The 26,679-nt window shown below is 46.0% G+C and overlaps 1 long non-coding RNA gene across 11 annotated transcripts in view; it reads right to left on the bottom strand.

The window, feature by feature from the left end:
* Positions 1–26,679, bottom strand: part of LOC149122120 (uncharacterized) — a 140,345-nt gene that overhangs the window by 26,154 nt on the left and 87,512 nt on the right. For 6 of the 11 annotated variants that reach the window (XR_016221779.1, XR_016221789.1, XR_016221790.1 and 3 more), the window contains one exon: positions 8,144–8,261. The exons of 2 other annotated variants lie outside the window; for them this stretch is intronic. This is a non-coding gene — a long non-coding RNA (uncharacterized LOC149122120). Of the gene's footprint in view, positions 1–8,143; positions 8,262–17,848; positions 18,448–25,381; positions 25,401–26,679 lie in introns of those variants that run through there. 3 more of the 11 variants (XR_016221787.1, XR_016221781.1, XR_016221784.1) reach the window with 3 other exon arrangements.

The raw sequence follows: 26,679 nt of genomic DNA, 5'->3' as shown, positions 1-26,679 counted from the left end.
GAGGTCAGTTCAGGGGAGGGCATTGTGGCACAGCAGGTTCAGCCACCACTTGAGAGATCAGCAACTGATTATTAGAGTGCTTATTAGAGTCCTGGCTACCCACTTCTGATCCATCCCCCTGCAAACACACCTTGGAAGCAGCAGATGATTGTTCAAATTCCTGCCGCTAATACGGGAGACCAGGATAGGTTACTGGTTTCTGGCTTCAGCCTTGCCCACGCCCAGAAGTTGCAAGCACTTAAGGAGTGAACCAGTGGATTTATTTCTCTCTCATTTTCTGCCTTTCAAATAAATAAATAGTTGTTCAAGATAGTTCTGGTACACATGCAATGGAAAAATACTGGAAATGTATTATAAAAGCTAACAGTGGGCCAGTGCTGTGGCTCACTAGGCTAATCCTCCAGCTGTGGCACCAGTTCTCCATGTTCTAGTCCCCAATGGGGTGCCGGATTCTGTCCTGGTTGTTCCTCTTCCAGTCCAGCTCTCTGCTGTGGCCCAGGAAGGGAGTGGAGGATGGCCCAAGTGCTTGGGCCCTGCACCCCCATGGGAGACCAGGAGGAAGCACCTGGTTCCTGGCTTCGTATCAGGGCAGCACGCCAGCTGTGGTGGCCATTTGGGGAGTGAACCAATGGAAAGAAGACTGTTCTCTCTCTTTCTCTCTCTCTCTCTCTCTCACTGTCTAACTCTGCCTGTCAAAAAAAAAAAAAAAGAAGTTAACAGTGGTGGAATTATAAGTAAATTTTTTCTCTGTATTTTTATTTTTTTAAGGCAGATGGAGGCTAAGCCCTTAATTTTGTTTAATATTTAATTTTTATTTGAAAGGCAGAGAGACAGACGGAGAGAACTTTCATCACTGGTTCAGTCCTTATAAGCATGCAACAGCAGGGGCTGGGTCAAGCTGAAGCTAGGAGCCTAGAACTCAATTCAGGACTCCCACATGGGTAGCAGGGACCCAAGCACTTCAGCCATCACCGATTCCTCCCATTAATGCCTACTGTGCACTAGTGGGAAGACAGAATCAGAAGCGGAATGGGCACTCCACCCCAGGCCTTCCTATAGGGGACGAGGGCTCCGGAACAGCGAGCATCTCAAGTGCCACATCAAACGCCCATCCTGTTTGTGTTTTTAAATTTCCACAATACCTATTAATATTTGTGCAACTGGGAAACATAATAAAAGAAACTCCCACATGTGCTTCTGTGTGAGCTACCATAAAGACGTCAGCACGAGGCCAGGGAGGGAATTAGAACTCTTCCTTTGGGGTGCGTCTTTTAACGTGTTAGATCTGGAGATAACCAAGCTGCTAGAGGAATGTTGGAATTACTGGAAGTGACATCTGCAAGGGACCTCACCGATCACTGCACTCAGCCTTGGCATTTTGCAGATGGGGACAGGGAGAGCAGAGGAATCCGAGAAGACAGTGAGCATCCTTGACCCAGGCACTAATCGCCTTCTTAACAGGACGGAGCATGCACATCCATTCCACCAAAAGTTTCCTGTCACTCGGCCCTGAATAAAAGTCAACGTCTTATAAACAGCAGCTCTTTAGCCTCTGCCCTGACCACAGAATTGAACAAGCTTAGAAAACAAGGTGGGTTTTGCAGCATTCACTTTTCCTTTGCAAACCACTGGGATGAAAAACCAAAGTCCCAGCCCTCATCCCCTCCATCGAGGCTGTCTTGTTCTTGTTTCCCTCAGCTGAGAAGGACAAGGCTTCTCAGAAGGCATTTTCTCTGTCATGTGTGTTCTGATTATGAAAACATGACATCATAAGTGTATGAAATGTGAAAAATAACAGAAAATCCCAACCATGTGTTATGCTGCTGCTCCATGACAAGGATGGCTAACACTTTACAGGCAGATCCAGACTTCTCCCTTTTATGCCAGACACACCCAGGTAAGATTCTGCAGGCACAGAATTTCGATTATTTTAAGATTTATTTATTTGAAAGGCAGAATTAGAGGTGGAGGGGGGGACAAAAAGAGATCTTCCATCTGTTGGTTCACTCCCCAAATGGCTGCAACAGCCGAGGCTGGGCCAGGCTGACACAGGACCCTGGAACTCCATCTGGGTCTCCCATGTGGGTGGCAGGAGCCCCAGTACTTGGGCCACTCAACACTGCTTTTCCAGGCACATTAGCAGGGAGCTGGATCAGAAGAAAAGCCAAATTTGAACCAGTGCTCATATAGGATGCTACAGGTAGCAGTTGAACCCAATACAGCTCAGGCTTCTAATGTTATTCAAAACATCCATGGCCAACCTTCTTGGGAGTGGGAATACCCAGTGCTCTGAAGGTGCTCAGCTCTTGGCCAATGAATTGTTAGCAGACGCCCTGCAAACAACAGCTTGAGATGTGCTGGCCTGGGTGGGGTCCCCCTCTCCCATGTGTGCTATTTCCCTAAGAAAACTTTCCCTCCAGTGGCTGCTCCCTGGGCCACAGTGGAATACATCTGAGGTGCCCCAGGTCACATACACACCTGAGGTAAGAGGCAGATTCATTCACTCCAGCAGACTGGTATCTGGGAGAGTATAAATGGTGCTGCTCTAAGCCAATCTGGGTTGATAAACAGCAATCTCACCTGTGCACCCCCACCACGTCAAGAGGTTTTCCTCTCTTAGAATCCCCTTGACTTGCTTTGGGTGGTCGGTGCAAGGCTCAGCAGGTGTTGCTCTTCCTGCTACCAGGGAGGAACAGGGATAAAGATCTGCATCCAGTAGAGTCAGTCCCTCTGTGTTCCCCAGGGCCCGTGGCAGTCCAAGGAAAGTTGAATTCTTTCTGGCATTTTTTTTTTTGGACAGGCAGAGTGGACAGCAAGAGAGAGAGAGACAGAGAGAAAGTTCTTCCTTTTTACGTTGGTCACTGCGGATGGTGCGCTGTGGCTGGCGCACCGTGCTGATCCCAGAAAGCTGTACCTCCCAGCAAGCCTGCCCTTCTGTGACCCTTTCCTCTGAAAACTAATGGGTTCATCTGACTCTCTCATAAGTGACAGAATGCTAGCTTAAAATCCAGGCCTTTTGAATGCTTGGGATATGCCCTTTTTTTTTTTTTAAAGATTTATTTATTTGAAAGAGTTACCCAGAGAGAGAAGGAAAGGCAGAGAGAGAGAGAGAGAGAGAGAGAGAGAGAGAGGTCTTCCATCTGTTGGTTCACTCCCCAATTGGCCACAACTGCCAGAGCTGTGCCAATCCGAAGCCAGGAGCCAGAAGCCAGGAGCTTCTTCTGGGTCTCTCACACGGGTGCAGGGGCCCAGGCACTTGGGCCATCTTCCACTGCTTTCTCAGGCCATAGCAGAGAGCTGGATTGGAAGTGGAGCAGCCGGGACTTGAACCAGCATCCATATGGGATGCCAGCACTGCAGGCAGTGCTGGCCCCAGGACACACCCTCTTAAAACAGAGCTTAGGGCCCAGGGTTGTGGCTCCATGGCTTCAGCCTGCAACACCAGAATCTCATGTCAAACTTCTGTTTTGAGTCCCAGTTGCTCCACTTCCAATCCAGTTCACTCCGTTGTACCTGGAAAAGCAGTGGTATATAGCTCAAGTGCTTAGGCCCATCCCACCCATATGGGAGACACAGATGGAGTTCTGGGCTCCTGGCTTTAGCATGGACTAGCCCCAGCCTGCTGTAGACATTTGGGGAATGAACCAGTGAATGAATGAATGATATCTCTCTCTCTCTCTGTCACTCTGTCTTTAAAATAAATAAATCTTTTTTTTTTTTTATTTTTTTTTGACAGGCAGAGTGGACAGTGAGAGAGAGAGACAGAGAGAAAGGTCTTCCTTTGCCGTTGGTTCACCCTCCAATGGCCGCCGCGCTGCGGCCGGTGCACCGCGCTGATCCGATGGCAGGAGCCAGGAGTCAGGTGCTTTTCCTGTTCTCCCATGGGGTGCAGTGCCCAAGCACCTTGGCCATCCTCCACTGCACTCCCTGGCCACAGCAGAGGGCTGGCCTGGAAGAGGGGCAACCGGGACAGAATCCGGCGCCCCGACCGGGACTAGAACGCGGTGTGCCGGCGCCGCTAGGCGGAGGATTAGCCTAGTGAGCCGCGGCGCCGGCCCTAAAATAAATAAATCTTAACCCAAAATAATCAGCTTCCATGATTACAGATGCCACCTGAAGGCACTCAGGTCAACAGCTTAACTCCCAGAAAACCACCCACATCAACTCCCTGCCCTGTGAGAGCACCAGTCTGCACGTCCAACCCAGCTGAGTTTTCTTAGTCCATCAGTGGATGGCAACATGATGGACTCCAGGCACTGACTACTGAGTGAGCCCAGGCACCCCACATACTGTGAATGCTCATAATAAATGTGTGTTTTAAGCTGCTGCGTTTCAGAGCAGTTTGGTACATATCATTAGATAACTGGAGCAGGCCTTCCTGGAGGCTGTAACAAGTGGCCAACTTCAACATCCTAATTTTCTCCAAGACCCCTAATGCTACAGCTTGAAAGATAAGTGGTCTGAATATCAAAAACCAACAGGGGGCAATTGAGCAGTTAACGCACTGCAGCATAACCAGTAGTGTTAATCCTGCTGCCGGCAGTGGAGGCTTTCCTCTCATTACCCCTCTCCACATGTCAGCTCAGTCAATGCCACATCAGTGTCCAGCACTGTCAACCTCTGCTCCCTGGAACCAGCTTCTGCATGTGGTTTCGTTCAGTTGGAAGGCAAAGAAACCTGTCTCACAAGGGTTGAAGTCATACAGAAAAATCCACTGATTCATGTAACTTACAAGAGCAGAATTAGGTATTTCTGGCTGCAGGAAGAACTTGATACTGGACATGCAAGACAGCACCTTTGCTTCCTCTCCATCTGTGCACACCTCAGTGCCACATGGTGACCTCCCACTACCTTCAGACTTCCACTTAGGTCTTCCCCAGTTACAAGTTTCACAAAGCAGAACGTGTGTACCTTGTTTTAAATCCAAACCACAGCACTTCACCTCTGTGACCTTGGGCAAGTACTTAACTTCTCTGGTTCAAATTTTTTTCTTTAAAATGAGAACAGTAATGACCTCTACCCTACAAGGTTGTTTTCCTAAGTGAGGCAATATATATAAAGAACATGTATACATACATATTTATTTATATATAGCATAGTTCTACAAGAGTCACTGTTGTTTTTTGTAATCACAGTAATGGTAGTACCAGCAACGGATGCAATAGTGGATTTAACAATAGCAATGTTCTCTATTACTATTCAAGAACAGCAAAGAGAATCCATGCCCCAGCTTTCTCTGGGATTCCCGTGCTCCCCACACAGTCCATGAACACAGAACAGGGCCCTAAGGTAGGGAGTACTGATTGGCTCCAGGTGTTCAGAGCCCACAGCTGAAGCTGGTGTAGGGTGATTCCTGCAAGGCTGGGAAATGAGGGGCTCTCTCAGAAAGGGAATGGACTCCAGGAAGGCAACTGAGATTCCCTAAGAAGTGAAATTCTCAGTGCTCAGAAGTCCCCAGAGTCCTGTTGTGCTGAGCTGGGGAGCTCCACTCAGGTGAAAAAGCTACAAAGGTCTGACTAGGAACAAGAGATTTTCTCATGATGAGTATGTGTGTCAGCTGTCAAAGTTCCTGGTTGAGTCTGTCAGTCCTCTCAGAGTTGAGAGATCCGGGGAGGGAGTTTACCCCAACCTTGAAGCTAGCAGGATCCAATCCTTGAACTCCAGCTGTATTTAAGTGGCTGAACCTAGCACAATCTAGCACATGGCATTTCAGAACCAATCAGTACTGGCTCAAGAATGTGGGTGGAAGAACTGAAAGGGAGAGGAAGAATCCCTATTAATTGTAAAATTTGATTTATTTATTTGAGAGAGAATCAGAGAGTGAGGGAGGGAGAGAAAGAAAGTTTCCATTGGCTAGTTCACTCCCCAAAGGCCCACAAAAGCCAGGGCTGAGCCAGACTGGAGCCAGAACTCAGAAGCCTGGGACTCAGCCCAGATCTCCCACAAAGGTGCAGGGAACCAACTAGTTGAGCCATCATCTGCTGTCTCTCCACCCACCTCAACCCACAAGGTCTGCAGTGAGCTGGAATTGCTTGTTAAGAGTCAGAAATCAAACCCAAGTACTTTGACATGGGATGCAGGCATCTTTACTGGTATCTTAACCAGAGTCTTAACTGCTAAAGCCAAATGCCCACCTCCCCCCCCATTATTTTTGTGGCTATGAAGTTATTGTACCAAATCTACTGAGAGTCTTGTTACCATATAAGAGATCCTGCCTAAGAATGGGAAAGCAAAAAAGAAAGAAAATAGAGTGAGAAAGTAGACATGGAGAGAAACTAAGTGCTGAAGACTTCACTTAATCCTGTATATCTAGCTTTTTTTTTTTTTTTGAGTATTCAGCTTTAGGTGTCCAAATTTGCTTTTGCTTAAGTTGTCTTGCATTCAGATTATATACTTTTTAAAGATTTATGTATTTGAAAAGTGGAGTGACAGAGAGGGAGAGACATACAGAGAAAGACATCATCCACCTGTTGGTTCATTCCCCAAATGGTCCCAATAGCCAGGGCTGGGCCAGGCCAAAGTCACGAGCCAGGAACTCCCATGTGGGTGGCCTGGCCCCAAGTCCCAGAGCAGCTGGGACTCAAACTGGGGCTCCTACATGGGATGCTGGTGTTGCAGACAGTGGTTTAATCCATTGTGCCACAACATTGGCCCAGGATTATATTTTTCTTAGCAAAAAGAGTTCTAATTTATTGTGATTTGTCAACAATATTTTGAAAGATTCTCTTAAAGTTTTCAAGAATTAAGATTCCTAAGTGTGTCAGTCATTTGCCTACTGTTTCTTAGCCCTGGAACCACTCCCCACCCACCTCCCTGTGCTGTGCGATTCTAGAGCAGGCAGTTCAAAAACTACATTGCCCAGAATCCCTTGTCCCTCCTTCCTGTTAGTTTTGGGCCAACACTGAGTCAAGGGAAGGACACTAGAAATAGGTAAAGGAAAGAAAGGACTCTTCCTGCTTCCAGTTCTGGCACCTGGAGCAGAGCTGTGGCTGTTACTCCAGCATCTTTTAGCACTCTCAGCTCACTATCAGAGGCGCCATCAGCAGCGGCAGTTTCCCCCTTGGTGGCTGAAGCACTGACATGGGGATGCCCCAGCAGCAGGACAACCCCCTGCACAGCTCAAGTGGTGATGCTGCGGGTAACAGCAAAGTCCTCACGACTTCTCCTTCAGATCTCTGTGCTAGACTCATGAGATAAATCAACGCTTTTTCATTAAACCACTGGGGGGAGGACAGGCATGTTCTACAGCACTATTGTGGTAGTAATTCCTTGTTAACAACCTACTACACCAAAACCATTCCTGTCCACAGGGTCTCAGTGGGAACTGGACAGCTTAATGATCTCCAATGAGGTCATGAATGCTGACACATACATGGTTCACCTGAAACCAACCAGCCAGTTATGCCTGGGTGACCAGTCCCCAACCTGAAAATTCTCTGGGGTACTTCCCCAAGGAGACACATGGTTGTCTTCAAATAAAGATACACTTATCTTGATATCACTATTACTCCATTCCCCCACCCCTGAAGCTAACTAGAAATACTTTGGCTTGACCTATTTTGCCATACGTAGAACAAGAATAGTACCATATGTAGCTATTGTTACTATGTTAATTCCAGTCTTACCTACTGTTCTACTTATTTACTGCTACACAACAACCCCCTCAAAGTTCAGTGGCACAGAACATCATTTTATTATTCTCTCAGATTCAGTAGGTCAGAAATCTGGGTTGGGCAGATCAAGGATGGTTCATATCCACTCCATAAGGTTTAGGTGCCCAGCCAGTAAGACTTGAATGCATGGACTTGTTACAAATGGCTTGGCTAGATTTATCTCAAAGGTGTAGAAGGTGGGCTCAGGGCACCTAAATGTGACCTCTCCATTAAAACACTGTAAAGTAGTCAGACTTATCACACAGAGGCTCAGGGTTCCAGGGGTGAGAATTCCAGAAAACCAGGCAGAAGCTGCTTGGCTCCCTTGATCTAGCCTCAGAAGTCACACAGCATCCCTTGTGCCCTACTCTCTTGGTGAAGTAGTCACAAACCCATCCACACTCAACAGGATGGGACATAGTGTTGGAAAACTGTCAAAAGAATATGCAGCCCTATTGTGGAACCCAACATCCACAACATCCAGTACTCACTCGGAAAATGGTGTACAACTGAAGTTCTTCCTCCTTTCTTAAAAGGCATGTGTCTCCTGTATCATCAATACCGCAAAACTCCTGCACTAGCTGTGGCCCCAGGAGTCATGAGGATAACCTAAGGAAGACAAAGAACTCTTTGATTCCCCCATTCTTGGGTAGTTTATCACCCTCTGAAAACGCAGTCATAGGCAATGTAACTGTCAAGCCTGTATGTGAACTCACAAATGTTTAAGATAGCTAAGATTATTCTCCACATGGTATGTATCATCTTTTAAAATCTGTTTTGGGCTTAGTTCCTTACATGCCCCACATGAAACCCATCTCACAGTATGGAGCAAGGTCATCCAGATGAGATGGATGGAATGAGGTCTCTGAAAATAATCAACCCTTAACACTAATTGAGAGACACTGGTCCTCAGGGTGTGTGTGTGTGTGTGTGTGTGTGTGTGTAGCTATTATGACCAACAATGAGGCCTTCGGGCCTTTTGTCACCTACAGAAATCACCCATCAGTTTTAGAAAAAGGTCCACAGATGAACCTCTGAAGCAGCTGGGTATTCCTGCTAAAGAGACTGCTTGGGTCCAGACAGATACGTCTTTCATCATGTCAGCAGTCACACTGGAGAATGAAATGAACATCAAACTCCTCTAACCTCACACACTGAATGTGCAAATAAGAAGAATCCCAGCACCAGCTATCTAGCTCTGCTTCCATCACAAATGGAAGCCATAAATGGGTTCTGCAATAAGAGAGGCTATGGGTTGTCACCAAGTGGCCCCATCCACAGATAAAGGAATGTGGGCTAGTGAAGGCTGTCCCCAGGCACAAAGGGCTTGCACATAAAGGCCGAGGCACGCTGGAATACCTGCTGACTACAGCCCTTTTCCTATTAACCTGGGCTCATAATATTATTGACCATCTCAATTCTCACAGGCTTCAAGCCCTCTGACATGGTCATTGTAAAATCTGCAGTATCTTTTGATACTGACTTTTCCTCTAAAATTCAGTTACTTTCACACCACATGACCATTGCTGTGGACGCCCTTCCAGAACACTGTCCTCTGCAGCTTCCCATGACAGCCACCTTGGTCCAAACTCCTTGCTGCCTGCCCTTCCTAAGCGTCCATTGTCAACCATGATCTTCTCCATGTCTCTCTGCCCAGGACAGCTGAGCTCCAGGGATCCAGTCCCCAGATCTGGCAACATTACTGCTCCCCACCCTAAACAGGTGCAACCACCTGTTTCTGGATTAACCCCGCATGGACCCTGAATATACATTCACTCCACTGTCCGCAAGTAGGGGACAAATTACAGCCCAAGCTGGGTCATCTTCCTTCCTCATCTCTCTGTAGGTACTGTCACTCCTGCCCTTGTCTAGACTAATCCTGCACATCCTGCCTCAAAGACAAGTCCCTTATGTTTACAGTCTGTCAAGGACCTGCCAATACAGTGAAGAGGTGTCAAAGTTCACCTACAATGAGAATGAATTTCTCAAAGAGAAGCAAAGCAGAGGGAGCATCAAAGGGTGAGGCTCAGTTCGAAAGCTCTTCAGAGCTAAAGGAAGATCAAACGATGGAGTTGACGCTGCTGGCAGAGGTGGCATGGGGATGACTGGTGCAAAGAGATTTTGCCATAAAAACTGAATGCCAGCCTCCTCCTTTACTGTGAAATCCTCAATACAACAAAATGAGCTTCTTTTGGGGCCAAAAACAGTGGATCTCAAACCTTAAAGTGCCTCAGAATTTCACTGGGATCCACTCCCAGGGTTTCTGATTCAACAGGTCTGGGGTACAGACTGAGATCTCCATCTCTTGCAAGTTCCCACATGACGCTGATGTTGTTGGTCCTGGGAACACGTTTTGAGAATATTGTATGGAGGCTTGACTTCTGAAGAAAGGGGACTTGGTCTCTAGAGAAAGGGGAGACTGTGGGTTAAGAGGAGGAAACTGCATAGAACTCTCCTGAGAAGAGGTCATGGTGCCCTGAAACACTGTTGGATGCAAAAGAGAAACCCATCTTCTATGGCACCTGCTTGTGGGAAAAGGACTAGAGGTGGGGTAATTTCCCCTCAAGCCACCTAGCCAAGGGAGACACCTGCAGACCCTGAGAACTCAGATACTGGTGCAAAGTGCTTGGCCATCTTCAGTTTCCAAAGCAGGAATAGTGGCTCAGTAGCTTTGCTCAGAAGGCATAGGACAAAGGGCTTTGCATTTTTCCCAGGCCCAGTGAAATGGCACTGAGCTCACATTAGTACCATTTGCCCTGGAGTCAAGGTCAGATGCTGCATTCTGTGTGGCTCCCCTGTGTATTTTCACAGCAACATGAAGCACTTCTTTAAGGCTGGTATTCCAGTAGGCTGCTCCTTTTCTTCCTCTAAGATAGGGGAGGGATGCCTTGTGGATGATCGTGGATACTAAAGCACACAGCTAGTTCCTTCCCAACAGTGACTCTTTAGTGTAACACAATGAGCTTTCCTACAACCAGCCACAGCCTTGCCCCCAGCCTCCTGTGCCTTTATGGACACAAAGCCCAGCAGGAGAGGTGAAGTTACCAAGACAATGGAAGTTGATGCTCAGAGAAATATCAGTTATAGTGAAAACAAGCCTGGTAATTTTCCCTGAAAGCAAGCAAGCCTGGCCATCTGAAGTATATGTGTAAGGGGTAGGTGGTTGGAATTATATACAGTATACAGTGCAGAATGATATTGGGAGGCTCAATGAAGTAAAAGTTTCTTGATAAAAATGGAGGCACCAACCTCTTTTTCCTAGTGTCATAGAAGCTCAGATTGCTTTATGTGATTATTTAAAAGATAACAGTTGGGGCCGGCACTGTGGTATAGCTGGTAAAGCCACTGCCTACAGTGTTGGCATCCCATATGCATGCAAGTTCGAGTCCCGGCTTCTCCATTTCCAATCCAGCTCTCTGCTATGGCCTGAGAAAATAGTAGAAGATGGCCCAATTCCTTGGGCCCCTGTACCTGCCTGGGAGACTGGAAAGAAGCACCTGGCTCCTGGCTTCAAATCAGTGCAGCTCTGGCCACTGCGGCTAACTGGGGAGAAAATCAGCGGAGAGAAGACCTCTATTTCTGCCTCTCCTTCTCTAACTCTGACTTTCAAATAAATAATAAAAAAAAAAGATAGCTGTTGAATAGCCCATTTCAGACAATTAGCTTTTAAAAAGGTTTACATATTTGAAAGGCAGAGTGACAGCATGAGAAAGAGTTAACAGCGCGAGCAAGAGAGCAAGATCTTCCATCTGCTGTCTCACTCCTCAAATGGCCAGGAGCATGGAACTCCATCCAAGTCTCCAACATGGATGGCGGAGGACTCGAGTACTTGAGTCATCATTCTCTGACTTCCCAGGCGTGGAAGCAGGGAGCTGAATTGGAAGCAGAGTAGCTGGAATGCAAATGAATATTCCAATATGGGATACCCACATTACAATCATTAAGCCACTGGCCACAATGCTGGCCCGGTTCTATGTATTTTTACCATGCATCTTCAAAGTTCTGTAACAGATGCTCCTAATACAGAAATGAAAGCAAGTGGTTCCTGCCCTCGAGCATCACTTGTCCATCACTCAGATATGGACTGTCCTGCAGTCCAGCTTTCATGGTTGAGAGGACAGTGCTACATCCAAGAGCACAGGCTGAGATGTCACAAACACCAGGTGTAAACGTATAACTCTGCAGATCCCTTGGCTATGAACAATGTGATTGATGTCACCAGATCACATTTCCCCCTCCTTTGAAATACGAGTAATAATTCCTCCCTACAGGCTGTTAAAGAATCGATGACAAAATGCTTGTGCAGCACTGAACACTGGGCAGGAAATGAAGGGCCTTTTCTTTCTTGGCTCCTGTCCCTCAGGTGCCTGCCCGAGATGACAACTGAAACAGGGAGACGAGCAGCTGCAGGCCCTAGCTCCCACCTAGCTGCTTCCGAACAACCAACCTGAGTGCAATATTAAAGGGCTTAAGGGTTTCACTGACAAGGAAGCATGGATGCTGCACCAGTCTGAATTCTGAGTCTACACCCAGGTTACTGCTTTGAGAATTGTGTCCCCATTTCTCCCTTCTGGCCAGGGCTCTGTTTTATCCCTCTCCCCTTTGTCTACAATCCCCCATCCATTTTCCACTTGGTCACGTGTGCTCTATGGACCTACTGGCCTACTCTTGCTCTTTTCCTTTCTTTTCAGATGAACCCTGCTCCTGTGGCCCCAGTAATGACTTGTGATCCACTCATTCACCTGTGACTTCTTGTTTGCCTCTTAATCTAATTAAACATATCCCAAGACACTTGAACAAGTTGTTCTATCTCAGCCACAGAATAAAACAAGACCAGAAAGTGCTCTCGATTCTGAGTCAAATGAAAAAGGGACATTCAAGTTAAGGGGCACGCGGGTGAGCTCAAGGGAACACAGACCTCTGTGACTCCTTTTGAGTCTTGGTTCAAATCCCCATTCTAGAAAACGCCATCAATATAAACCTAGCTTACGAGGCATGGCTGCTCTATCTTTCCAAGGATACCTTCAAGTTTAAAATAGGCATTAGGGTGCACTTGCCAAGAAAAGCCCCAGGACTATGGCAGCCCCTGCAGACTGAGAGGCCATGCACCAGGTATGGGGCCTAGGAGGGATGTAGGAGCCTGAGTTGGGGCTAAAGCCGGGGGTGTAGGCTGGAACCACTAGGGTGAGTGTGCTGTGTGGCAAGGAAGGGGAAGGTGGGATCCACGTGGCTGGCCAAGGGAGATGCAGGGCTCCTTTGGTAATAAAGGGGAGTAGGAGGGGACCCTCAGATGCTGTGGCAGGATTGGCGAGCAGAGATGCCTGGACGAGGAGTGGGCTTACAGACAGAGGGGACCAGAGAAGCCGTTTGGGAAACAGACCCAAAAACAGGTGCAAGGGCCTACTGTGAATGGGGGCAGGGCAGCGGGCTGAGGAGGTAGGAAAGAAGGGAAACAGAGATGCCAATCATATATTGAAAGGGGGATGCCGAGGTACAGTTTGGCAAAGGTAGCCCAGCTGTCCTGGTATGTGTAACGTGGACTAGGAGAGGACAGGGAGAAGTAAAGATCAGTGCCTCATATCAGAGCAGGCGGCAGGACACAGGGGCCCTGGTGAGCTGAGAGGGAAGGTGTCTGAGGCATCCCAAAGAGGGGTTCTATAGTGGGGGAAGATGGAGAGGCCTACAGGTGTGGAGGGAATTGGGTTAGTGGGGTTCTGGGGAAATCCCAGGGATGAAGTCAAGAGGCAGAGATGTCTGCAGAGAAGGGATGCTTTCCAGGTGGTGTCTGGAGAATCCCCCAGGCTCAGGCGTGGCCCAAGGGGAGGAGCCAGGCAGTCCCCAGTGTGGGACAGGGAGGCTGAGATGACGAAAAGAAGGAAACTGACTTGGAAACTGATTGCTGTTGGTGCACAGAGGATAGGGAAGTGAAGAGGGAGGACATCACTCAGGCTCTGAGCAGGCCGGGTAGAGGACTCAGGGGCAAGGGCAGGTTGCCCCTAGTCTTGCTGAGTTCTATGGAAGGTGGCCCAGGAGCATCTTTATGGAATCTGGCAGACCTGGTCTGAAACCAGTTTTCATTTTGGAGGTAAGATCAGTCAAAGCCCTAGAAAGGGAGCTGGCGCTGTGGCGCAGTGGATTAACACCCTGGCCTGGGGCACCAGCATCCCATATGGGCACCAGTTCTAGTTCTGGCTGCTCCTCTTCTGATCCGGCTCTCTGCTGTGGCCTGGAAAATCAGTGGAGGATGGCCCAGGTCCTTGAGCCCCTGCACCTGCCTGGGAGACCTGGAGGAGCTTCCTGGCTTTGGATCAGTGCAGCTCCAGCCATTGCAGCCAATTGGGGAGTGGACCATCGGAGGAGGACCTCTCTCTCTCTCTGCCTCTCCTCTCTCTGTGTAACTCTGACTTTCAAATAAATAAACAAATAAACAAATCTTTAAAAAAATAAGGCCTAGAAAGGGGTAACATTAGCAGTGAGAAAAAGGGAAGGAAGTGGTGATTTTAACTTCTCTCCTCTTCACAGTTGCCACTTAAGATGCCACCATGGTCCCCCCACCTTGGCCCTCCTTTCCAAAGGTCATGCCTCCTGCCCCCCAAGGCCTCTACTTACACTCCTCCCTCCACCACAAGCTTCGTCAGTGCCAGCCGGGTCCTCTACATGTGCACTGTGCAGCTGAGGGATTCCCAGCCTCACTAGAGCTACAGCTACCCGAGTGCACCAGTGTCTTTGCCCATCCTCTGCAGCTGCAGAGCCGCCATGCATTACACTAAGCCCTTCATACGCAGCACCTGCAACAAGGCCTTGTGGTGCTCTAGCCACCTGTAGCAGCACCAGGCTACACCTGTGCCCAGTTGCTGCTGCTCACCTGCCAGCTCCACCCGCCCTGCCTGCACAGCTTCTGGGTCATCAGGGGAACTGCCACAGCTCGCACCACCTCCACTGAGACAGGGCTATGCTGCCCTGCCCCTCTCTGGGCCACCTCTACATACACTCCCTGGCTCCCCGGAGGGCTCAGTTTCCCTGTCTATTCCAAAGGAAAAGCATCATCCTTGTCCCTACCTCACCCCTTTCCAGCTATTGACATAGACTGGAGGTACTGCCCCTCTCTGGCCCTGGGGGCCAGACCAGTCCAGCTGTGCCCTGTGAGCCTCTGCATCTGAAGGGACCTCTTGAGTCTAATTGTTCTCCTCTGAGGTGAATTGTGGCTGTCCATGTGGAAGAGATGACAGGGCAGGGGCACTGTCCGATTCATTTCTGTATGTCTCTGTTCTGCTCATGACCACCTATTCTTTGTCCAATAAACCTTCTGTACTCTGAACACTAGTTTGTATAGTGTGAATTTTACATTCTGATGGTAGATTTTGACAACAGGTATCCAGACAGCTCCAAGATGTGCTCCATTCCTAAAATACGCCTTGAATTAGAAAGACTTGATCCAGTTGACACTGGCTTCCAAGCTACTCAGACCAAGGGCTTAGTGAAAATCTTCCACACAGAGCCTGCAGGTCTGGGTACCTCAAAAGAGAATGGAAGTGGTCCTGGAAAAGTTCTGGGGACCATGGACCTCTGAAAATGGGATTTCTTTTTTCAGAAGATTCTACTGAGAGATCTGTCAGTATCATAGAAATTTGAATGTCTAGGAACAAGAGACAAGGAACAAAGCTGGGAAATCTACCAGTAGGACATTGCAAAACTCCAGGCAAAAGATGATGGTGGTTAAGTCAAAGGTGGCATTAGCAAAGAGAAGGAAAATCTATGGAAAATGCTGCTGTTTTGATGATAGAACCAAAGGAACTTGTTGATGAACTAGAAATGTTAGCAAAGAGCTAAATAAATGAAGAAGCCATGTCCTGAGTATCTGGCATAATGCAATTGTTTTTCATTGAGATTAGGAAATTTGGAGACACAGGGAAGAATTTAGGAGTTTCATTTTGGAAGTATTACTTTTGAATGACACATTAAGTACCCAAACAGAGAGTTGCAGTGGACAGCTGGATAACAACATTCAAGTGTGGAGTTCAGAAGGGGGTCTGAATTGGAGATAAAAATGCCTGGGGTACCCGAGTATAGATAGCATTTTAAGCCATAGCATTAGGTGTGCTGACTAAGGCCCAAGTTCTGCCAGAAGAGTGAACACAGCCTGTCATGTCATTTCATCTGCCTGGAATTCTCAACACTGAGACCCAGCTCATGCGCAGGAGCCAGCTCTTCCAGGTGTGGCAGGACATCCAAACCTTTCTCTTCCTGGCACACAGGCAAATATCTACCTATCCTTTTGTATCCAGGAGGGGTTTATGATCAGCTCTGGCCATTGGAATTAGGTAGAAAGTGATGTGTGCCCCTTCTAGGCCCAGCCTCCAGAATACTGTGTTTTACCTGTTCTTTATCTGGTCTCCATCTGATGTCAGAACTAGCAAAATGAATGCAACATCAATCCGCAGATAAAGTTCACTGTCAAAACATCCAGATTGGTGATGTGTATTTTAGTTACCTAAACACAATAGATTTCAGCCCTTGCCATTGACCAAATTCTCTCATTGTTTTCTAGGAGTGGGATTGTGAGATAGGAATCCCTCTTAGACCTCAGCTCTTATTACAGTCTCCACTGTCTCCAGCCTCCCTGGAGCTGTCCAGAGTCAACAATGGGCCCAGGGAAGCGACAGAAGGCTCTGTTCCTCCAGGTTTAGGATGATAATTGGAGTGAAAGGCCTTAGCCCACACTGTGCAGAGCACTCATCCTACTTCACAGAGCCACAGGAGACAAACACAGCTCACATCAGACCTTGAAGGCTATGCTAAGAACTTGAAGTTTGACTGTAAACAATATGGGAAGTCATTCATGACTTTCAGCACTAAAATTGCACCGTACAACTTTTGAGTTCTAAAAACACACCCTAGAGGCTGTGTTGAGAACAGACCAATTGTGATGGAGGATTAGATATTAATGGTGATTTGGTCCAGAGAGTTGGCAGTGAAGACTGGGAGAAGTGTCTGGATTCTAGGTATATTTATGTAGAGGCAAAAAAATTTCCTGTTATGTTTCATGTAGCTCTCAGATCTCACTTCCTCCTTGCAGTTAGCCCATTGACCAAATGTAACTCCCTTGAAGTCTTCCCCACTCTATCTGAAGTGGCCCTCTTACACTTGTCACTCTCCATCCTCTCCTGCTTTATTTTTCTTTGTAGTCTCAGGCACATGAAATGATATGTGCCATTGCCAACCTATTCATTGCCATCTGTACAGAGTGAACACTGTCTTCCTGAGGGCATGGATTGGTTGTTGCCCTCAACATATCCCCAGAGCCTAGAATAGTGTCTGACCCACAGTCGACCTCAAATATTACTTAAGAAAATGAATGAGCCAATACAATCAGTCTTGTGGGGCCCATGAGTCTTGTTCCTAACACATCAAGCAGTAAACACAAGGACCACCACTGCAGTGTATTTGCTATGATGCACAGACATCACCTTAGTGGCAAAACAAAGAAGTGATCTGGCCTCAAGCCACACCTTTCTGCCTAGAGTCCGAGTATCTCTGGAAGGCCAGAATCTAAATATCATACCAGTACAGGACCATTACCATCCAAGGCACCAGCATTTGGATAAAGATCCCAGATTATCTTCCCCTTTAATACTCTTATAAACTAGTCCACCTTTTCTAGTCTCATTCTGGTACAGGCTCATCCCTGCAAGGGCAAGAGCTGGCCAGATTCCCAGCAACTCAGTCATCTCACTGCTCAATTCTCCCTCAGGAAGTGCTGTTCAAATGTTTTCCCTGGACCATCTAACGGCAGCATATGCTGAGGCCCTTAGCATCTTCTCAGATAAAGCCAAGTCCCCCTCAAGTAGCTACGTGTGCATTCACTCTAGGCACTATGACATACAGAAGCTCTCTAGGACTTATTCCTTTGCAAAATTGAAACCATTATGCCTGTTAAACAACAATGCCCCATTTCTGTCTCTTGTCCTTACCACAATAAAACAAATAAAAGGGGGCAGTGGTGCAGGAGGAAACTTTCAGAAGTGATGGACAAGGTTATTACCTTGATGAAGTAGTAGTAGCAGTCATGGGCATCTTTCTAAACTCACCAGCTTCTGCACATTCAGTATGGGCAGATTTTTGTGGGCCAATTACACCTTAATAGTGTATATTATGTATAATGTAAATCAATGTATTTTTTTAAAAAGTCATCATAATCTTTAATAAAAAAAGAAAACAACAGAAAAAATGGAACAAAGAATCTCACAGAGATTATCTGGCTGGACGGGATCACCTGCCTCCCACAGCAGGGGCCAGAGCCATGCAGAGTGGGCTGGAGCCACTTACTGAATGGACTGGGGCTTGGAGGGCATGCCAATGTGCACCCCCTGCTATTGCTGCCGAGTCTGGCATCTGCAACCCCTGAGGTTCCACAAATGACCTCATCCCCAGTTCTCAATTTAGCACACCGGAGTAGCCAAACCCAAAGGCAGTGTTTAGAAGGAATTGGTGGCCGGCACCCCAGCTCACTTGGCTAATCCTCCACCTGCAGCACTGGCACCAAGGGTTCTAGTCCCGGTTGGGGCACCAGATTCTGTCCCGGTTGCTCCTCTTCCAGTCCAGCTGTCTGCTGTGGCCTGGGAAGGCAGTGGAGGATGGCCAAGTGCTTGGGCCCTGCACCCGCATGGGAGACTAGGAAGAAGAAAGTGGCTCCTGGTTTCGGATCGGCGCAGCATGCCAGCCGTAGCAGCCATTTTGGGGGTGAACCAATGGAAGGAAGACCTTTCTGTCTCTCTCTCTCTCTCACTAACTCTTCCTGTAAAAAAAAAAAAAAGGAATTGGAATTGGTTTCATTATGGCATAGCTTACTTTTTTAAAATTAAAAAAGGTGACACAAGAAGAAAGGAACTTCTCTGCAAACTACCCAGATCCAACTACCCTACACTAACAGATACTTTTCCTCTTCCTTCCTTCATGCATATTTTCCATGGTTGTAACCTTAGGAACCTTTGAAATTTTTGCCCTTCATTATGCTCAATAATCTACCATAACCTTGTTTTTCTGTCTTAGAGTCATTAAAATACTATATTAATGGTTTTATGAAGCGGCATCATGTCAGAGTAATATAATGTTTAAACAATTCTCCTATTGTTGAGTAGTTAAGTTGATCTCTTAAACACATTTTTGTTGTAATCATTGTTATAGAGAGTGCTTAACAATGTTCCACACATTTTAAAGTTAATCTCTATTTGTTAACTCATTTGATCCTCACCACAATTCTCAATTTAGGCCCCATCATGATTATCCACATGAAGAAACTGGGACACAGTTTAGTCACATCATTTGCCCAAGGTCACCAGGTAGTTAAGAGACTTGTCAATGAGCAAGTTCAAGAGCAGACCTGTCAGTGCACACACTAACTAACCACACCCTTCTTTTGCTGCAACAAACTTATCTGTGCAAATGTGGAGTTTTTATCCTGGAAAAAAACTGCCATAAATTCATAGAGTTTGAAACTGTTGGGTCAAGAAAAATGTGAAGACCTTTATGTCTCTCACTAAATATTTCCACAACGTTGTTGAAAGGAGTTCTTCCCATTTCAAGCCTTACCAGTCATGAATAATCATGTCAATAGGACCATATACCAGCCAACTTCAAGTTCCATTATCATAATTTTTCACTTTGCTTAGCATCTACAAAATGACTTCTAAAGGTAGCGCACATTAGCGATTCTTTGAATACTAAAAATGATGGACACCTTCCAATCAATCCTTGGCTAATTGTAGATGCTCTTTTTTGTTCACATCCCTCACACAGTAAAACACTGCATTCTTGAGAGTGCTTGTGCATTTGAATAAGCTCTTCATCTTTTCTCCTTGTTAGACTTGACACAAACATGTCCTTTTCCTCTTGATCTTGTTATGTTCGACTATACAGAAGTTTGCTCTTTGTTTGCTTTCAAAGTGTAGGTATCTATTAGATTCTGCTGTGTTGACTGCATGATGGTGGTCGCATGGAAATTTAGTCAAGATTCTTTTACGTCTTTGATAGTAAATATTCTTTTTAGGAAAATAAGGATGACAATATTATGTATGCCATATGATAGATGACAGGAAAAATGAGGGCCCAAAACCATCAGTTAGAGACAGTAGATCATCATGTTATCTGTTACCATGGACGGACTTTATTTTTTTGTTTTTCACATCTTATCGATCATGGTTGGAGTGAAAAAAACCATTGATTTTAAGAATTCTATTGAAAAAAAAAAAACCATCAACTGTGAAGATAGTATTTAGAACACCCTACAACAGAGAAACAAGTTTATGATAGGATATTCTGTAAAATGGAGGACTAAAAATTTTGAGGTCACTACAATCACAACTGTGCATACTGATTTTTATATACACAGATGTATTATTTTTATCATGCCACTGTTCTACATTTTGGACTACAATAATAGTGCTTGAATTGATTGCTTTAGATTTTCTAAGTACCCATGTAACCAGAAAATCATCAATTGTTTTATTTTACTATTTACATCTCATTTCTTTTTTCATGTCTTATTACAAGGAATTTTAAAACACTGTAATTAGCTTGAGGGAATCCAAGCAGATAGAAGCTTACTTTCTGTCAAATAAGTGTCGTGGATGTATTTGGAGAAATTTTCTCCCCAGGTATTTGCACTCCTTACACTTTCCATGGCCTTCAATCAGCGGCATCATTGCTTCATTTAGAAAAGTGATACCAAATTAAAGCCTCTAAACAGAGGCTTATGGATTTCAAAACCCAAGGTTTTGAAGATCCCACACTCTACTATTTGTGCTATAAAAAAAAGATTTGTGCTATTCATGAAGAAACCCTCACCCCAGACTATATTAAGATTCTCCAGTCGTAGTGATGGATAGGTAGCCTGGTGGTTGAGGCATCAGTCAAGAGGCCCACATCCCACCCTGCAGTACCAGGGTTTGAGTCTGAGCTCTGCTCCTGATTTCAGCTTCCTGCTAATGAGCATCCTAGAAAGCCTCAAGGTGGCACAAGTAGTTGGGTCCCTGTTACTCAGGTGAGAGACCTGGATGGAGTTCCAGCTCCCAGCTTCCACCCAGTCCTGCCTGTTTTAGGCATTTGGGGAGTGAATCAGCAGACAGGACTGATGTCTTTCTCCCTCTGTCTCTCCTTGCCTCTCAAAAAAAAATTAAAATTCATTTTAGAGGAATGGCTCTCCAGACAGGACAAAGCAAAGAATCAATTAAGTCACTTTATGGGGCTGACCCTTGGAGAGGGAAATGACAACAACTCAAGATTGGGTAGTGAGATCTAAGAGCACATTACCAAACAGAGATGAGGGACTCACCGAAGCCTTCAATTTCTCTGACTTGGCCCTACCATTCCTTCTCCCAGATGCTGCAGGGGCAGGCTCCTGTTCAGTGATGCTCTGTGTGCTCCCAGGTACCCATCTGCAGCCTCAGGCGCTGTGCAGGGAAACCTCTCCTCAGTACTGCCTTAGCCGGGGTCAACTTCCCAGGGGCGAAGTGTTAAACCCTCCAGTTCTGGAGTCCTGGTGACTGAGGGCTAGTAGAAGCTGTTGGTCACCTCTAGCTCTGCGCTCCTTCTCCCAGGTCCTCAACCTACCACCAGCATCTGGGGGCAGGGGACACTATTTCCCCAAAGACATTGCCAAAAGAGGATTTGTCTAGTATTTTTAGATCCTATGCATTTGCAAGCTCTCCTCCAGCAATTCTGTAAAAACAATACTCTCTAGAATCAAAGTCTTTGGTGTTTCTTTACAAAAACTTTTAATCCCATGTTTGAGGAGGGTTGGGTTCCAGGAGAGGGTGAAGAGGAAGAGGCTCTCTAGTGGCCACCATAGTCAGATGGTGTCTGGCTGGGCCCCTCTGTCAGCTGGCAGATCATTAGATCCACATACTCTGTGCTCTGGGTGCACATAGACAGTGCAGCAATGGGGACAGATCTGGGCATTGGGCTTCATTGGAATTCCTCCCACACCAGCCCCAAACAAGCTGCCCTTTACTGCCTGAGGTTTTCAGATGATGCAGGTGGTGAAGGATTATATAGTGAATAACTATTTATTATTCCAAACCCAGGCCCTCTCAGAGGGCTGGAATGGCTCCCTGGCTCCCCAGGCCTCAGCAATGCCTGTGGGTCCAGGCAGTGGGTATGCCTGTGGTTTGGGGTTTGTTCTGCCTTCATTGTGAGCTGAACCTCCAACAATCACTGCGCCCCGGGTGGTTGCTATTGATTTATGCTGGCTGTGAAACAACTGACTGAGGCAGCAGAGTGAATGCAAACTCAGTGGCATGTATTTCTGCCATGAGGAACAGAACTCTGTGTGCGGACTTGGCAGGCGCCCAATTAAGTACTTGATGATGATGAGTTGATTCGCTTTTCAGATTTTTGAGGCTTATGGGTTCTCTGAACCCCTGGATCTGCCTTTGTTCCTGCCCAGTGTGAATTACAGAGCTCTGTTAAGAGGCTTCAAAGGGCAGTCCCTCCCTCAGCCCACCTTCTCTTCTGATCTCCAGGGCTTTCTTACATTTTGCCTCTGCAAGAATTATGTGTTTTCTTCAAATATTTCCCCACCCTACCCAAAAATGCACCAAAGAAGAGAAGGAAAATCTGTGTCCTCGTATTTTCCAACACCACCACCTCTGGTTGCTGTGTGTATCACACAGTTCTCTCCTTGTCAGTTTGCCTTCCACATCTCATCCACCGAGCATCCCTCCATGGCCTTCAAGTCTCAGGACAGGGGCCACTTGGCTGCCCATGAGGTCACCACATGTTCTCCCCAGATGCCCTACACCATGCTCCACCCAAATCCTTTTAGCATGCCCATAGTAATACAGAGTGCCATTATTTCATACCTAAGAAACACCTTCCCCACTAGGAGCCACAAGAAGGGCGAATCAAGGACTATTTATCCTTTAATTCTCACACATGGAAAGCAGAGAAGGCATCAGTTCCATCACACCATGGTTAAATGCAAAAATGTGAATTTCAGAATCAGAAAGACCTGCCCAACAATGGCCAGGTACCCAATTCTCTGTTGAAATTGCCTCACTGATACTCCAATTCTGAAATTAATATATTCTGAAATAATTATCCTAATTGCCCAGTGTATAAAACATTTGGAGCAGAAAACACTGTTACAGTGAAACTTGACATCTAAATAACACTTGGTGAGGCATGTGACATGATTCAGGGGTTTGTGGCCAGGAAGTAACTTCCCCCCTTCCCGAGGGTTCATGCCTTTTAAATAACAAAGAGTCCTATTTTTGATTCCTTTCCAAAGGCAAAGATGTGCCCTCATTCTAAATCTATGCAGACACTGGGGAAGTTTATTACAATTGATAAAGGTCCAGCACAATATTTTTTGAGCTTTTTGGGCACAGACCTGACATTTTATATCCTAACCCAGCAAGAGTGAAAAAAAGCTTTCATAAAACATACCTAATACCCATATTACTCATAAAGTCTTCTTTTCACAATTTTTATTAATTGATTTATTTTCATTTTATTTGAAAGGCAAAGAAACAGACAGAGCTCCTATCCATTGGTTCACTCTCCAAATGCCCTCCAAAATTGGAGCTGGGCCAGACAGAAGCCAGAATTCTATCTCCCATGGGTGGCAAGGACTCAAAACACTTGAGCCATCACTTGCTGCCTCTCAGTGTGCAAATCAGTACAAAACTGGAATCAAGGGCAGAGCCAGGACTTGACCCCAGCCTAATATGGGATGCAGCCATCTCAAGTAGTTCTAAACTGTTGTGATAAGCATAGCATGCCAAACACCCCTCATGTTGCCTCCTGTTATGTTCTTTCCAGTTCACTCTATTCTGTAGGTATTTATTTATTTGAGAGACAGAGAGAGCTCCAATCCGTGAGTTCACTCCCCAAATGTTTCCAATGACCAGGAGTCTGGAACCAATGCTGCCCCCCAGGGTCTGCATTGGCAGGAAGCTGAAGTCAGGAGTCAGAGTTGGCTATTGAACCCAGGAATTCAGTATATAACCACTATGCCAAACATCCATCTATATTTCATTTTTTTAAAGAAAGGCAGAGTGATTGGGTGAATGAATGACAGAAAGTGGAAGAGGGGGAAACCTTCCATCTGTTGGTTCACTTCCCAAATGGCCACAATGCCCAGGGCTCAGCCAGGCCAAAGCCAACAGCCAGAAACTCTGAGTCTCCCATATGGGTAGCAGGGCAGCAGGGGTCCAAGCACTTGGGCCATCTTCCCCTGCTTTCCCAGGTGCAACAGCAGGGAGCTAGATCAGAAGTGAAGTAGCTGGGACTCAAACTAATGCTCACATCGGATGCTGGCATCATAGGCTGCAGCTTAACCTGCTGTGCCACAGCACTGGGCCCCATATTTCATTTTTTAAAGGAATACTGATTGTGAATCCCAAAAGGGTGTCTACTTCAGTTGCACCAATATGATTTGCATAGGACATACTGTGGCTGTGTGAGATGCTATCACTGGAGAAGGTGAAAGTACACAAGAGCTATCCATTATGGTTCTACAGTGCATTGTTGTCCGAAACTAAAAATAAGAACACTTAAAACAAAAAAGAATGCTGTGAATGCTGAATTTATGGTACACTAATGAGTTCCCTAATGATGTTCTAAGCATTGATCCCTCAAAGTGAGTTCATGTAAATCTACTTACTTATCCATGAATAGTTTCTAAAAATTACATAAGTAATATATAAGGAATAAAATTATAAATACCCTAGGAAGACAAACATAAAAAATTATATGAAAAAATAACTCTAAGACATTGCTCAAATTTAAAAAAACATTCTTGAAATACAGAAGCTTAATACATACTGTATTAAGTATTTGAATAAGGCATGGGCTTAATTTTATTCTTATAAAACTGATTGGTTTTGAGGGGAACTTGCTGACATGATTCCAAAGTTCACCAGGGCAAATAGAGTGGAGATGATTCTCAACAAAGGTCTCTGAGCAGAGCCATCAAGGAGAAACAAGGATGTGCCAGAGCCATGCACACAGCTTGTGAGAGCATATGGTAATCTGGTTGAGGTCACATTGGTAGCTCATAGCAAAGGGAAGCATTTTTTTGCTCATTTTCATTTAGTTCTCTCTCTGAATTGTGCTTTTTAAATGACTCATGAATCAAACAAGGAATCAAAATGGGAAATTATCATTTTGAACTGAACATCAATGGAAACAAAGTATTTCAAATTATAACTATTACAGGAAACAGTATGGTGGTGTCTAAAGACATTAAAAATAAAACTGCTAAAAACAAACAAACAAATGAAAAAACAAAACAAAACAAAAAATGCCGGGTTCTAGTGACGGTTGCTCCTCTCCCAGTCCAGCTCTCTGCTGTGGCCCAGCAGTGCAGTGGGGGATGGCCCAAATCCTTGGGCCCTGTACCTGCATGGGAGACCAGGAGAAGCACCTGGCTCCTGGCTTCAGATCAGCGCAGTGCGCTGGCAGCAGCGGCCATTGTGGGGTGAACCAATGGAAAAAGGAACACCTTTCTCTCTGTCTTTCTCTCTCATTGTCCACTCTGCCTGTCAAAAAAAAAAAAAAAAGACACAAAGCAGCAAACCCAGGATGGACAATTCTAGAGAGCTAATGCACAGCACAAGGACATGCCAGTCACCTTCACATTATGACAAGGAAATACCTGACACAGGCCACATGATAAAGAGGTGATGGAGGTGCAGGGTCGAAGGGTCATATATGGTGACGTCTTCCTGCAGTCAGTCCCAAGGCCACCTGGGGAAGCACAGGGCAAGGGACAGGGAGCACATAGCTCTGTGTCCAACCTCCTCTCCAGGTAAAGCCACCAGGACCGCATCCCTGCCCTGCCCCAATGAGCTCCACTAATCCAACAATCTCCTCCAGGCCTTACCACCAGACACCACAGTCAGGCTGAGTTTCCACCCTTTTAATACTGTACAGTGGGGACTGAATTTCAATACGTGAAGCCTCAAGACAAGATACGTGAAGACACTCAAACTACATCCAAATCCTAGCCAGGACTACAGGTAACAAAAGTGTCCTGTATTGGGGATTCATGCTAAATGAATGGATTTTAACTGCTCTTGCCAGTAAAACAAAAAACACAGGTAACTACAAGACAGAATGGATATTTTAATCTGCTTCACCAGAGCAACCTTTTCATTATCAACTGCATCCCATATCATGTTGTATACCTTAGAAATACACAATAACATTCATTTTTATAAAAATTTGTGGGTTCAAGGCTGGCGCTGTGGCTCACTAGGCTAATCATCCGCTTTGCGGCACCGGCACACCGGGTTCTAGTCCCGGTCGGGGCACCGGATTCAGTCCCGGTTGCCCCTCTTCCAGGCCAGCTCTCTGCTGTGGCCAGGGAGTGCGGTGGAGGATGGCCCAAGTGCTTGGGCCCTGCACCCCAAGGGAGACCAGGATAAGTACCTGGCTCCTGGCATAGGATCAGCGCGGTGCGCTGGCAGCAGCACACCAGCTGTGGCGGCCATTGGAGGGTGAACCAACGGCAAAGGAAGACCTTTCTCTCTGTCTCTCTCTCACTGTCCACTCTGCCTGTCAAAAAAAAAAAATTGTGGGTTCAGTTAAAGCAGTATTGAGGGGTAGTTTATCATTAAATGCTGACTTTTTTTAGAAAAAGAAAGTTCTTAATTCAATGACAACAAATTCTATGTTAAAAAAAAACTAGAAAAAGAAAAATAAATCAAAAGCAAAGAAATAAAATGATGAAACTTAAGGTGAAATCAATGAATACTGAAGAGCAATAGAGGAAAAACCTACAAGTGTCCCTAAGAAAGTCAATAAAATTGATAATCCTCTGGTGATACTGGCCTGAGAATACATAGGGGAAGGAGACACAAATCACCAATTTCAGAATAGGGAATGGTGACATCACTCAAACCCTGCATACTCCTACATTAAAGGGATAATAACAGAATATTTTAACATGCTAATGTCAAGGAAACCAATGACCTAAACAGACGAGAGAAAGTCCTTGAAAGACACAACTACCAAAGCTCACAAA

Source organism: Oryctolagus cuniculus, chromosome 15 (genome assembly GCF_051225735.1).
Source record: "Oryctolagus cuniculus isolate XC-2025 breed Fujian yellow rabbit chromosome 15, ASM5122573v1, whole genome shotgun sequence".
Lineage (NCBI taxonomy): Eukaryota > Metazoa > Chordata > Mammalia > Lagomorpha > Leporidae > Oryctolagus > Oryctolagus cuniculus.
This window is presented reverse-complemented; position numbering and strand designations above follow the sequence as displayed.